At 40.7% G+C, this 14042-nt stretch overlaps 1 protein-coding gene across 3 annotated transcripts in view; it reads left to right on the top strand.

The window, feature by feature from the left end:
• The window catches only part of LOC139687429 (serine-rich adhesin for platelets), a 133051-nt gene that overhangs the window by 89750 nt on the left and 29259 nt on the right, over positions 1–14042 (top strand). The window contains exon 1 of one of the 3 annotated variants that reach the window (XM_071584569.1): positions 12617–12685. The exons of the other annotated variants lie outside the window; for them this stretch is intronic. The gene's annotated coding sequence lies outside the window, so the exon portion shown is untranslated. Of the gene's footprint in view, positions 1–12616; positions 12686–14042 lie in introns of those variants that run through there. 3 annotated transcript variants of the gene reach the window in all.

A 14042-nucleotide genomic window follows, 5' to 3' on the forward strand; every position in this document is an offset into this window, starting at 1 on the left:
CAGCATGTGAATCATTACACTATTATATCGGGAAACATTTTTCTAAGCGTAATATCCACCAGATATTTAATTATTGAAAATAGATTCAGGTAATATTTTGCTTATGTCACGAACTATGTATTTGGCGGTTGTGTCCATCCAAAAACCTACCTTAACCGGTAGATTACCTTATAATAATAAGTTTTTGATATTTTTGAGTTGAATGCAGTTTCTGTGGATTACATACACATTTGTGTATTTCGCTTGTTTTGTTTTGTGGCGTGGTGAGTCATGTTTGCAATGTATATGTCTTAGACGCAAGCTGTATTGACTAATGTTGCTGCAACCGGGTGCAGAGCTGTTGAACGTTGCCCTAAGAGCGGAAATCGCGTTCCAAAAGTACGTCAGCTGCGTTAGGAAAATTATTTGAGAAAACGTCGGGCCAATTTCCTCTTACTGTTCTCAAAATTAGCAAGTCGCCACTTACAATATGAAATTCCGATTCTGACGCATACCTGTGGTGCGTTGCAAGCCGTTTGGAGGAACCGATGGAACAGGGAAGGTGAAGTAGAGAGCCGACATTCAGATAAAGGTAGAAGCGACGAAAGGTAAGCGCCGCATTGGGATATTTGTGAAACCTTGCAAAAAATAACTTAGGCTGGCGATTGATCATCGTGTAGAATAAAAGTCCATTTAAATACGCTGGAATGGAAAGAGAGACACCCTTCTGTTTCGTTCAGGAATCGCGAATGACGGACGGACGCAATGCAGTTCGCCTTTTTCTTTTAACTTTTGACTCCCGCTGTGTGATGCAGCTTCAGCGCAGTTAATGAGAGACAAATAAGCGAAGTGCATCCCAACACCAACAGCATGGTTTGTCATGTTACACGTATATGCAATGTCCCCGGATTCGTGTTTTCCGTGAAGTGGCAGAGAAGACCTACGAGATAAAGCTTTAATTTCAAGTGGCTGGGATACGATTTGAAAAATTAATTTCATGCCATGTTAAAATGTCTTGATTCTTTACAGACAAATCACGATTGAAAAAGTAGTTTAGCTATGTTACGTTTGAGGGATTTTTTTAAATTTAGAGTACTGCATTTACATGATATTGTTAAGCATTTAGATATAGCAAAGTTAGGTCTTATTTAAAGCATTCTGAAGGTCTTGACGGTCACTGAAATCGTGAATTTCGTGTAATATTTCACTTACGTCAGAAAAAATAAGGTATGGGAATGGGAGAATGGGACAAGTGAGGCTAGATCATCGATCTAGAGATTATAAAGAAATTGTTCGGTAACATTCAGATAGAAAACTTCGGGCGTTACAGGTGACCAACGGTATGAGACGCCAGACAGTATTATTATCCGATGGGTTCTGCTGCTGAGGAACAGAGAGGTAATATCTCCTGAATGTTAACCATACTTAGGGAGGAGGCTGAGCTTGAAAGGGTCGAACGCCCTGAACGAGCAAGAGGCCTATTTTGGAGGACCGAAATCCTGCTCTTTGGACGGCTTAAAACAGTTAGAGAAACGCTTGATAAAGTGTATCGAACTAAAAAGAAATTTTGTTGGAACATTTTTTTTTTAATTACACGAAATAATTTGTTTTACAAATTTTTACCGATTACTAATTGAACGATCCGCGTAATATGCCACCTCATGTCAACGCGTTTAAGTTGGAAAGCGTGCACAAAACGACTACAGGTATGAGCAGCACTTACTCGTAATTAGATCATCGTTGGTGGCGATAAAGTGTTGTCGGCTTACGTACCGAAGGAGAGGGCATCCACGTTATTTGAAAAATAATCTCTGGTCGGAATTTTCGGCTTCCGGTTCCCGATAGCTGTTATCTTGGCTACCGAAAGACATTCTTTGCTTCAATTTTTCCTCCACCATGTGAGTCATTTTTCTGTGACGGGAGCCACGTCAGCCACATTCTTCTGAATCTACTTCTCCGATTTCAGTTCCTCTCGTCCGAGTGTGTGAATGAAGAGAGGGTAATATATAGTACATGTAAGTTTGATTGCTGTTGCTAGTGGAGTTGCGGCTGCACTGTGGTATAATTGAAGCCGGATCAATTTTTTACTCTAACGTCATCCTGGTATTGATTTTGAACGGGTATAGATAGCACCTTGTGCCGTTTGGTGTATCCGTCGTCCGCGATCGTGGGTTTGTCAATTATCGGCGTCAGGATCTCCATCAGCTCGATATGAAGGACGTGTCGAGTGAAGAGGCGGCCGTCGTCTCCTTTGGCTCGAGGATATAAGGTGCCATTCCGTTTCATTTGGAATTTAAAGGCAATTTTTGTGCTTTTATGCTGTGGACAGTTGTTTTTTTATTGATATTGTTAGATTTTTGATAGATGTTACCACGGTTTTCCTTAAAGTGAACAGAGACAAATGTGGTATTGCTTGTTTTTTTTGTGATACGAGTCTCGCTTCAAACCCAACAGCGTGCCAAGTCGCATAAATTGTTGGCATCTGTGTTGTCGTTGCCGGGGTGCGATTCGGTTTCCTCATTGCGACTGATATTTTTTTAAGGTAATATACCGACCAAGATAGGTTTTGAATGGACAAAACTCCCAAATAAATATCTCTTAACAAAACACAAGACAGCATCCTACTCTAAAACAAGTCCATCTTTATCTCTGTGTACTTCCTTACTCCCTTCATCTCGTCCAACATCATCCCTATCCTGTTCTTTCCCTTTCTTCGTTTGCCTAACATTCTCCCCTCTATTACAGTCTTCAACATCCCACTGCCGGTCAACACCCCCTTCATCCACTTTTCCTGCCTCCATAGGATTTCTCCCAACAAACCCCTCTCTCCGCCCACCATACCAAGTACTTCCTCATTTATTTTCTTCTCTGTCCATTTCACCTTCTCCATTTTTCTCCACACCCACATTTCAAAAGCCTCCAGTCTACGTCTATCCTCCTGCTTCGATGAACATGTTTCCGCGCCGTACATAGCTACGCTCCATATCAAAGTTTTTACGAGTCTTTTCTTAATATCCTTACTCAACGTCCCTCTCATCAACTCCCTCCTCCTTGTGAAAGCCTCTTTGCCTAGCGCAATTCTTCTCCTTACGTCCCTACTACTTTGACCGTGTTGGTCCAAAACACTTCCGAGATACGCCAACTGTTCTACCTGCTCTAGTTGTTGCATCGGCCACGAGGCAACATGTGAAGCTTGTTTAAAAAATACCCATGCAAAATATTTTGTAGTTGAAACATTTGCACCTGTTGAAAAGCGACAAAGTCGGTTTTCCTATATTCAATAGTCTTTAAATTGATTAAATACTGAAGTTAACTTGAACTGCAGATCGTATTTATGATGCGTCCGTGTATGATGTCGGATAATAGCGCTGAATATATCGCCATAAAATCGAGTATTTGAAAATCCTATTTCAATGCTGCCGGTTGTGTGGGCCGGTGTGTGTTTATATGAAAATGTGTATGTATGTACATGCACACATATGTACATATATATTATATACTCTGTATATTGGGTGTAGGAGTATGTCCATAAGTGGTTATTCAACGCCTTAGTTCCTAGTATGGGGGTACCGCACCACTCGCCAAAAAAAATCCTGAATCCGCTTGAATTAATGTTAAATTGAATATTCTAATCGAAGTTTATGCTGTCGATTCTTTTTCAGCGATAAGTTATAGTTTTCATTTATACGATATTTCTGCGTTCAAGTTTATTATTTTGAGTTTCCTACTTTTGGGGTGGTCATATACGAAAGTCATCGGGCATTGGTAAGGATAAGTATGCGGAGGAGGTAAAGAATGGAATCGAACTTCCCATGGAGAATAAATAGTTACCTAAATAAGGTTGATTGAAAAGTTATTACTTTTCCATAATATTTGTGTGAAGGGAAGAGGATATTCGATTTTTATCTTTTCTACCAGCGTTTTACCGTTAATATAAAGCATTTGAATTTTTTCAAACTCGACTTCTGCTCGCAAGATTTTCATTAAGTGTAAGTCATTCGTATGTATGCGATCGTTGTCCGATTCCATTGAAGGATCGCTTATGAAACCTGTCACGTAGTTTTCTAATTCGTATCCTGGTGAGGGAGAAAGCCACAGACTACTTATGGACAAGTTTCGACATTCTCACCCGAGCATTTGGGTTTCCTCGAGAGCTAAATCCACTTACAGCCAGCCACATCTCCTTCAGACTTAAGGGAAGAAGCCAGGTGGCTGAGATTGTGAGGCACTTGAATGTCGGCTCGCTTACACGAGCCACGGACGGCGATTGCCTCTCTCTCTATCTCATTCGACGTCAGAATTCCCTCAGTGCGAGAGACGGGGCTAACTCTCAATTGACGGACGGAGTTACCAACCTCCGTTCGGAATCGGAGGCTTCGTGCCTCGATTGTGGATGCGCCTGAGAGGAGTCGGACTGCAAGCCAGCGGCGCGAAATTAACTCCGCCACACTTCGGGTTTCACTTCAGAGAGCTTTTGAATTTTCATTTAATAACTAGAGGCATTATCTGGCTTTGATCGTGATAGACTTTTTGATGATGGCATTGGTGCGTACCTGTTTGTCAAGAATGCGAAGATGAGAAACATAAACAGGACCATTCATTCTTCACGATTTTTTGAATTCCTCTGGCATTAATAAAAACGTTTTTATAATTTTCTTTAAAGTTTCCATATGTAGACCAGCTTGCAAAAATAGGATTTATTAGAAGAATTTTGGGGAAGTGTGATGCAAGCGTCGAAGAGTATTGTTATCTTTCGCTGGTTAGACCGAATTTAAAATTTGCTACTAGTATATGGGATCCTCAAGAAGTTAGTTTGAATGCCGAATTAGATCGCGGCCAGCGTAGAGTAGATAGATTTGTTGAACGTTGTTATGATAAACTTAAGTAGCGTATCAAAATTATGAGAGGAACCAGGCCGGGAATCACTCACTGAGAGAAGATTATATTACAGATTAAATCTCTTGCATAAAATGAAAGGATGTCGCAGTCTCTCTGCCTGTTGACTATGCAAAAAACTAATTACTAGCCCCATCGTACTACGGTAGGCCAGATCATGTCATTAAAAGTAGAGAGATTAAGTGTAGAACAGATAGATTAATGATGACATTTATTCCCACCAACGACAAGGGATCCGAATAACGTTTTCCGACCATGATGGGGAGACGGAATCTTTTCTTAGGAGACGTGAATCAATTTGTAGTTTTGAAAATAAGCAGCGATGGGGAGGATGGTTAGGTGACGGGTAGTCAATCACTGAGTTTACGAAATCTCAATCCATTTCCTGGAGTCGGTGGGTTATATGTTTTTCTTCGGACTCTACTGACAGCCAACGATAACGTGTTTTGTTTCTTGAGTAAGCCACCAGGTGTATTACTTGGAAAATCATTTTTTTATAACTTGCTCTTGGTACCGCATTCGATAGCCCGCACGTTGTCTTCAAAATGACACAGGTGTAGGTTTTTCGTATTTTCGAGCTCTCATAACTGATGACCATCACTGCACTTGTTCACCTGTGTTATCTAAGCACTTTCAATCTCACGTGTTCACGAACCATTTTGTGATCGCCCATAATTTTCTGTGCTATTTTATAGCATCCTATAGTATTATCCTATATATTTTACGTTCCTGAAAGAAAGCTCCGAGCATTTCGTTCTGGCTCACTCACGGGCCTCGAGGTGTCAGGGAGCATTACATCGCATAGGCGATGCCCTGATAACTATTTTCCTTCGTCATGGACTGGTACGTTTTGTGGTTTCACGTAATTACATTCTTCAGAATTATTTTTTTTGTATGTTCAGAATTTTAAGTCTTTAAATTAAAAATTAAGTGGCTAGGTCATCGTAAAATTCAAGATATGTGAATAGCGAAGCAAAGTTCCCAGGAGTTATCGAAGTCCTTCAATAGGATGTAGCAAATCGTCTGCGAAATAATGGTAAGGTCTTGATAAGTCAGTAGCGCACATTCTCCGTAGGCTCCCATGTTGCCGACCATAGACATTTGAAATTGGTAATGGACAACATTTTGTTTCTCGTCGTCTTTATACCATCAAACACGAATGTATTGTCTTCTTTCGAATATTTCCGTGGTCATGGTAAAATGAAGTTAGCACGATGAGGCTTCACTGAGAATTTCCGACCCGGATCACTCGCGGATCCCATGCTTAACCGATGGTAATTGATCGCCTTAACTTGACTTTGGATCTAAGGGAATGCAAATTATGCATACGGTCATACTTGCTTCCCCTAGCGCGTAGTTTTGAGTGGCAAGAATTTCGACTTCCATTTCGCACGATTCACCACTCTTAGGTCTTTTGAGTGGATGGGAAGTGGCTATTCAAGATAAATGTTTCGGTGGAAGTATATTCTTGTTAACATTTCAAAGATTATTTTTCAGTTTTTTCATGGTCTAAGCAATTTTCAGTTTTTATCCATCTGAAAATGTCTTCTTATCGATAACTGTTGTCAACATTTGATAGGAATATTTTGATCAGATAATAAGTGGATTTATATCGTAGTGATTGTTTCCGCATCATAACCCAGTCGCCAATCGTTCCTTGCTACCTTAGACCGGCTGATAGTAATCTCCATGAGTGAGAGGAATGGTGGGGCGCTGAGGCAACTGGCGAGCGGCGGGGGGGCAACCTTTTTTCCTCGCCACTTCTCCGCGTTTCCCTCTACCGTCACAGCGACGAGTGGAATTGTATTTTCTCGTTCTCTATCGTCCCCCCGTATAGTGTTTGTCCCGAGTTTCCAGCGCTGAGTTCCCATCCGTGTCTCCCTTTCCTATCTCTCTCTCTCTCCCACTCTCTCATTTGCCGAGTGGGTCGACGCGAGGCGCCACGACCCTTCACTTGACGAGCTCTTTCCTCCCCTCGAGTCCACTTTTCTAAACGGGCCGAAGTGTTGTCGTTTGCGGGGGTCCTCGATCGGTGCAACATCCTTTGAGCCATCTCTCCCCCTCTTTCAACCATCTCTCCCCCTCTTTGCACCCTCGTTGTCAGTGGGAAGTTTACGGGCATGCATTTTAGTGCCGGAATTCAGTATTGGGAAAAATATTGCAGGTTAAGTAGAACAAAAGAGTAGCTATTAGTTTTTTGGCTACAAAATACTGCTGATTTATCATTGTGAAAGCGAGTTTACCTTTTTCGTTCGCATAAATATTTAATTACTTCACTCCCTGTTTCGTGAAGTTTTATCGAGTGTTCGCTTTATTTCATTAATCAATTCATTTGGAAAAAATAAATGGTATTTGATAAATGATTTTTAAATTATTTTAAGAATTTTATGAGATTTCCCTAGAAAATATTATCAATATCGTCTTTTTATGTGACACCTGGGTCTGGTGAAAAGAATTGAAGCGTTGTAAAATTTCGCAAGCATGTTTTTTTATCGATTCCACACGACCGCTTTCACCTGTTGGAGCAATATCAGATACAGTAGGAACACATTTTGCACTCCACCTGATGATGCCTTGAAACTAGCCTGTGTGGGCTCTATTAAAAAAGCGTTGGCGAAATTTCAGGAAGTTGTAATTCTTTTCACCATTGAAGGTATTCCACGTTATGCAACGTCTGGCGACATTTATTTCATGCAGGGCCACGTACCTACCTAAGGGTAACTCACAGCTCTCGTGGCGGGGCGGGATTCATTTGTCCCAAAGACATCCATCAAAGATTTTAAAAAAATGAAAAATACATGCGTTATATCTCAGTAGACTACGTACTTGCTTCGGAATTAATTCATTTGTTCCAATTATCTTGATGAGTGTGTTGAACAAAGTAACCTCGTTGACTTTTGTCTCTATTGACTGAATTTTAATTTACAGTTATTGGTTTATTTTTTGCCTGTTATTTTATTTCAATAATTCAAATATTAAAATAAGCTCGGCACGTTAGAACCCCTTTTTTCAGTACCCTGCAAACCCCCGCTAGGGTGTGTGGCAGGGGGTGAATACATGCCAGACTAATTTTGACCTGAATACGACCCTACCGCGGTCAGACAATGTTATTCTGATCCCTAATCGTTCGTGGGAAAAATGACATCTTAAATCTATTTGTCTTACACTTAATCTCTAAAATTTTATTGAAATGATATCTCCTACCGTTCTAAGTTGGTGGAAAAAAAACATTTTCAACGTCACTGCTAAAGAGGGGTCCTTCCAATTTATGCAAGAGATGTAATCTGTAATTTAACTTTCGTAGGACTATCGTGTGCGGTGGAGTTATATGAGGACTATTCTTGAGAATTGGGGTAAAAATCTTGATAGGCTATGAGGAACGCTTAATAATATAAATACCCAACGGGGTATGCGAAATATACCCTGGTCGGGCAAGAGCAAACATTTCGGCTGCATGCTTCCGTGACACCTTTCTCCTCCCCCTCGCTGGAGCGGCAATCCCGCCTGAAATGCACCGAATGGACGACCCAAAAATGAAGCTTGAACTCTTAATTTTCCGTTAAAATCTCTTTGAGCGTTCGCCTTTATCGTTTTCGAGCGAATTAACTGTAGACCTGTTTCCCTGAACCTATCTGACGTAAGACCAAAATGCTTACAGGTTCTCTTTCAAAATTTCTTCTTATCTTTTTCTTTTGAATTCAATTAACGCTTTCCGAAATTCCTTCTTGGTATTTGCCCCAAGAGATATCGTATGATCGTAAGTGGTCTCAATCCTTTTGTCGCTAGAGATATCGTTTCTTATATGCTTCCTATTAGCGTGACATTGCCTTTGACGTCCCAACGATTTTCTAAAATCCGCATTGTGCCATCCAGGTTCCGTTCTATCTTTTATGGATTTACTTGGAATAAACCTGTTGACTGCTGAGCTCGTGATGTCAAGGCAACGATTCCACGTATCCTCCCTATTTCGGTGATTACCATCTTTCATAAAATTCCCAAAATATCTCTTTAGCACGCACTTGAAGCATTATAGTTCCCTTTTTTTAAACTAGTAAATTTTTTTTTTGGCCTTCTTATTTCGGTCATATGGGTAAAACTTAGCATATACTGGCCACCTTGGCTTTGGCCACTAACTCCTTTAATAGTTTCTATATTAAAGACTTAATTTCAGTATGTTCGTTACTAACAAAATAAGATTATTGTCGCTCATGATTTGGAGAAGTGATAAGTTGATTACTTTGAAGTAAATAGTCTTTTGGGACCGTCCGGGGCTTATGTTAAAATAATTGGATTCCATAAATGAATGAATTCTCCAGAACCTCATTACTTCTTTTTAATTTTCATTTGTTGTCAATACTATATGAACTCATCACACTGATTTTGTAATGTGCTCTGCATTGATTGTTATCATTTTAATGACTGGCTAAGGAAAGCTTGATTATCCGAATACCTAAGTAATTTTATAAAGTGGGTTCCTACCTTCATTCTTACCTCTAGAACTTCCCATTTCTCTTTTGTCATTTTATCTGCTAATATTTTGGAAAAAAATGGTGTTAATGGGCACTCATGTTTTACCCGTCGACCTAATACTATACAAGGTCAATACAATTAGAGAGATCAAGTGTAGAATAGATAGTTTTAAGATGTCAACTTTCCACGAACGATGAGGGATCATAATAGCATTGTCCGGCTGCGGTAGGGTCATGTTCGGGTAAAAATTAGTCTGGTGTATATTCACCCCCTGCCACGCATTCTGGCGGTGGCTTGCAGGGTACACAAATAAATACGGTACATCCCGACTCACCATCCGCCACTCTCACCGGCGCAGTCTGATACAAATACCGGTTCTGGATATCTCAAATCACTCTCCTATTCCTGTCAGCTGTATTACACCAAATTTATTCATCCCATTTAACTATATCGAATACATTTTTAAATTTCACGAAGCAGACAGTTATATCTTGGCTGTACATGTATTGTGTATTTATTTACCAGTGACATAAGAACTGGTCTGCAATCACTCACTCAGGAACTTAGGAAAGCGTTTAACGAATTCAAAAGTAAAAGATTGGCCGAAAACTTATTCGAGAATCAAAAAGCATTTTGGTCTTATGGCAGAGTCTAATTTTAAGTTGATACCCTTTTTCCAGCGGTGCTCATTAACTTTTTTTTAGCCATTTCTAATAGTAGTGGACGTCTTTCTCTGCAAAATCGGCGTTTACGTATGCGATAACCTCCACGCCCAATGAAAATCTCTGTCCTGCAAGCGACACTTAAAAGTTAAGTAAACAGAAAATGGGCGCTGGGGACCAGATATGGTGAATGCGTATGGTCAACCAATTCAAAGTCCAATTCGCGAAATGTAGCCATGGCGACCGGCGAAGTGATGGAAATATAGCAGGTGATGGAAAAGCACTTTTTCCCTCTTCAAATGCAGCATTTTTTGCAGTTTCTGCCTTCAGCTTGTCAAGTAAATGATACATAATACTCTCCCGTTGTTGTTTTACCTTTTTGAAGATAATCGATGAACAACATTCCGTGACTATCCCAGGCAGGCTACTGGTTGGATTTATTTATAAGATATTCGTCACATACCACAATGTTTCTGCAGTTTGCTGTCAGCGAAGTGGGAGTGATTCACCCCTCCTATCAACTCGCATTCCGCCACACTTTTCTCTTATTCCCGGAGCACTTCCGTCGGCTTCATATACTTCAGACCTTGCTCGAAACTTTCAATAGGCGCCCAGTAATGTGTGCATACATAGTTTAATGTTGGCATTGCACGCTATCGGATCTTTGTTTGCCTAAAACCTCGCGGTGAGGGACGTAGTTACGCACAATAGACGAATTATAGGTATCATTTTGATGACCGCCCCTCGGGAGGAAGTGAGTTTGAATGATCACTGAAGAGCCGTTAACAAATTCGTTTATGTTTTATTTAACGACTTTTACTGGGGCGAGATTGAGACTTAAATAACCCCTTCTTCCATCTAACCCCCATACATACATACTGCAAAGACAATTGCAACCATCCTCGCCCTGGGTTTCAGGTGAGGCAATAAAGTCCGTGTGCTTGTCAGAGCACCGTTGACCTCCCGTTTCTAGGGAAGGGTGCTCACGACACGATCTTGACGCAACAGTCTGTCTTCCTTGCGCGTATCGGACGTAAGAACGCTTTTTATGATTGGTATCCGTATGTATATCGAGCGTGATACTTTCATTAACGCTAACAACTGAATGATATTAACTATCAATGATATTTAATATAACTACCAAAAACGATGTTTTTGAAATAGATTATTATCTTTCGCTGGTTAGGCCTCTGTTAGAATATGCGGCTGATATATGGGATCCTCAGCAGTGGGATGTTGAAGACTGTAATAGAGGGGAGAGTGTTATGCAAACGAGGAGGGAACAGGATAGGGATGTTTGACGGGATGGAGGTAGGTACTCAGAGATGAAGAGGGGTCTGATGTAGAGTGGGATACTGGGTTTTATATTTTTTTAGGAAGCACAAAATATTCATCTAGTAGCTGTGCCCATCCAAAATCTACCTTAACCGGTAGATAACCTAATAATAATATGGGATCCTCACGAAGTTGGACTGATTACCGAATTGGATCGCGTGGAGCGTAGAGGAGCTAGATTTGTAAAAGGTTACAATAAGAAACTTAGTAGCGCCTCCGAAATATTAGAGCAGCTAGGCTGGGAATCACTCGCGGAACTAAGTTACAGATTTTATCTCATGCGTGAATTGGAAGGACGTCTCTTTATCAGTGATGTTGAAAATGTATTATTACCCCCATCGTACTAGAGTAGGAGAGATCGTGCCAATACAATTGGAGAGATGAAGTATAGAACAGATGTCATTGCCCGACCGTGGTAGGGTCATGCTCGGGTAAAAATTAGTCGGGTGAGTATTTACCCCGTACCGTACACTCAAGCGGTGGCTTGCAGGTTACATAAATAAATTAAAAAAATATATACAACCTGCTCTATTGATTGAGTCTTTCGACGTGCGTCTAATTGAATAAGTTGCAAATTAGCGGTGGTGACTTGTCATTTGTTGAAGCATTGAAACGGGTTTATTTACGTGATGTATCCTAACCTAGCGGTGGCTTGCAGGGTACTAATAATACAATACAAAATGCAAACTTACTTACAAAGTATCTTAAAATTCACCGTCGTGTGTTAATGTGCATCATTGAATGGCGATGATACAAAAATTGATTCAGAAGTCATGTTGATGAGGATTTGTGTAGCTGTTTTGCCGATTTCGGGTCCCCGAATTGTTCTTTTTAAATCGTTTGGAGACGGTCGGACTTCGCCGCGTGTTCCCTTGAATGTTCTTGGCCGAGAATCCCGTCCGGAGTCAGTGGCGCCATTCCTATGTTTCGGGATGACCTGCATTGAAGTGTTCGTATGTTGTTGGGGGTGGGGAAACGGGAGGACCATTGCGCGCCGTCTCCTCTAACGTGTCCGTCAAATTTCGACAAAGTTATGGTCTCTTAGATGTCTAGAAAAGAATGAAATCGGCGCCGTCGACAATGTTACCGCACGCAGGCTGGGCTGTTGCGTCTGCAAGTGCCTTTCCATGCTTCGCAGTCGTCGGCCGCCACATCCTGCGAGGCAATTGGGCTTATCTGTCACTCCAGCCAATCCAAAGGTTCAACCAATTAAATTCCAGCCTTGCGTGGGGAATTTTTCGCTCTCACACCAATAGTTCGCAGAAGTCGCCAGAGCCTTGGCGAGTTACCGCTCTCAGCGGAGGGCCTTCATTCCCTGAGCATCGCCGCATTAGGCTGAGGAAGTGAGTACATCCATAACTGCATTCCGAGAACTGGGCCTCTTTCTTTTTCCCCTCGTTTGCGTGTGTGTGAGATTTATCGCTCGAAGATCGCCCTGTGTATTTCGTTTCTTAACTATAATTGACCTACATTGTGTCGAATAGTTCTGATATATATGATCATGAATAATCAATAAAGGAGAGATAGGGTGCTGAACAAATAGATTTAAGATGTTACTTTTCAACCACGAACGATTAGGGATGAGAATTTATCTATCAATTTGTTCTGCGGGAGAAAAAGCGTTTGCCTAATGTAATTCAAAGTAGCCTAGTACGTGTTTGTTGGCTTATCTAATATAGCCGTAGGAAATGGTAGACAGTTGTCCTTCTTGGTGCCAGCAGCTACTCTCTCGTATGCGTAAATAAGTATATTTCACTCAAATACTGTAGTGTTAGCACCTTTAGTTATCATTATTTACGTCTCTTGAATTATTTTGTAGAACCATATTGTAACTAAAATCTAAGAAAAACTTAATTTTTGATGTTATAAGCCTGGTGTGTAACCACCCACTGCCACGCACCTTAGAGTTGGGTACCTCTTGCTACAAATGAAGTGAGGGTCAGCGCTAGTGATGCATGCATAAGGTCACTTAATATGAATTAGATAACATCGGGCGGAAAAGTTTATAAGAGATTTGATCATAACAAGATCCTCGTTAAATAATCAAGCTATCGTAATGCCAAAGAAATATCATCTGTATTTATAGTCAACTGCCGAAGTTCAGAATAAAATCGCTGGATATCATCGCCTTATTCAAAACACAGCCGCAGATACAATTATTGGAATTGAAAGATGGTTATCCGCTGATATCACCGACGGTGAAATTTTCCCAAAATCCTTTTCCTTTTACAGATATTAGAGAGTACATAGAATCGGGGCCGTTGTCTTTATTTCAATGAATAATCCTTTCGTCAGCAGGGCTAAGATAACTCCAGATAATTTTGATCCGGAAGAGTGTAATGTTCCAGTGGACGCGGTTTTTCTTAATTTCAGGGAAGCTTTCGGCAAAGTACCTCATGATACATCACTCGCAGAGCTAGAAGATTATTGCATAGATAAAAATATTCTTGGCTGGAGTAAAGAAAGACTTTGAATGGTCGGGTGCAAAGGGTAGTCACAAATGGTCTAATGCAGTAGACGTCACTTCAGATGTTCCCCGAGGAAGTGTTATCGGACTTCTATTGTTCCCTGTTTATTTTGTTGAAATAAACTCCATGCTTACATCAAATTGGTAGATTGAAGAGATGAGATAGATTTGAGATGTTATTTTTACTACGAAAGTAACGGATTAGAATTCAATATTCAATCGCGATAGGGGAA

This window comes from Hetaerina americana, unplaced genomic scaffold, assembly GCF_022747635.1.
Source record: "Hetaerina americana unplaced genomic scaffold, ioHetAmer1.1.p SCAF_2, whole genome shotgun sequence".
Classification (NCBI taxonomy): Eukaryota; Metazoa; Arthropoda; class Insecta; order Odonata; family Calopterygidae; genus Hetaerina; species Hetaerina americana.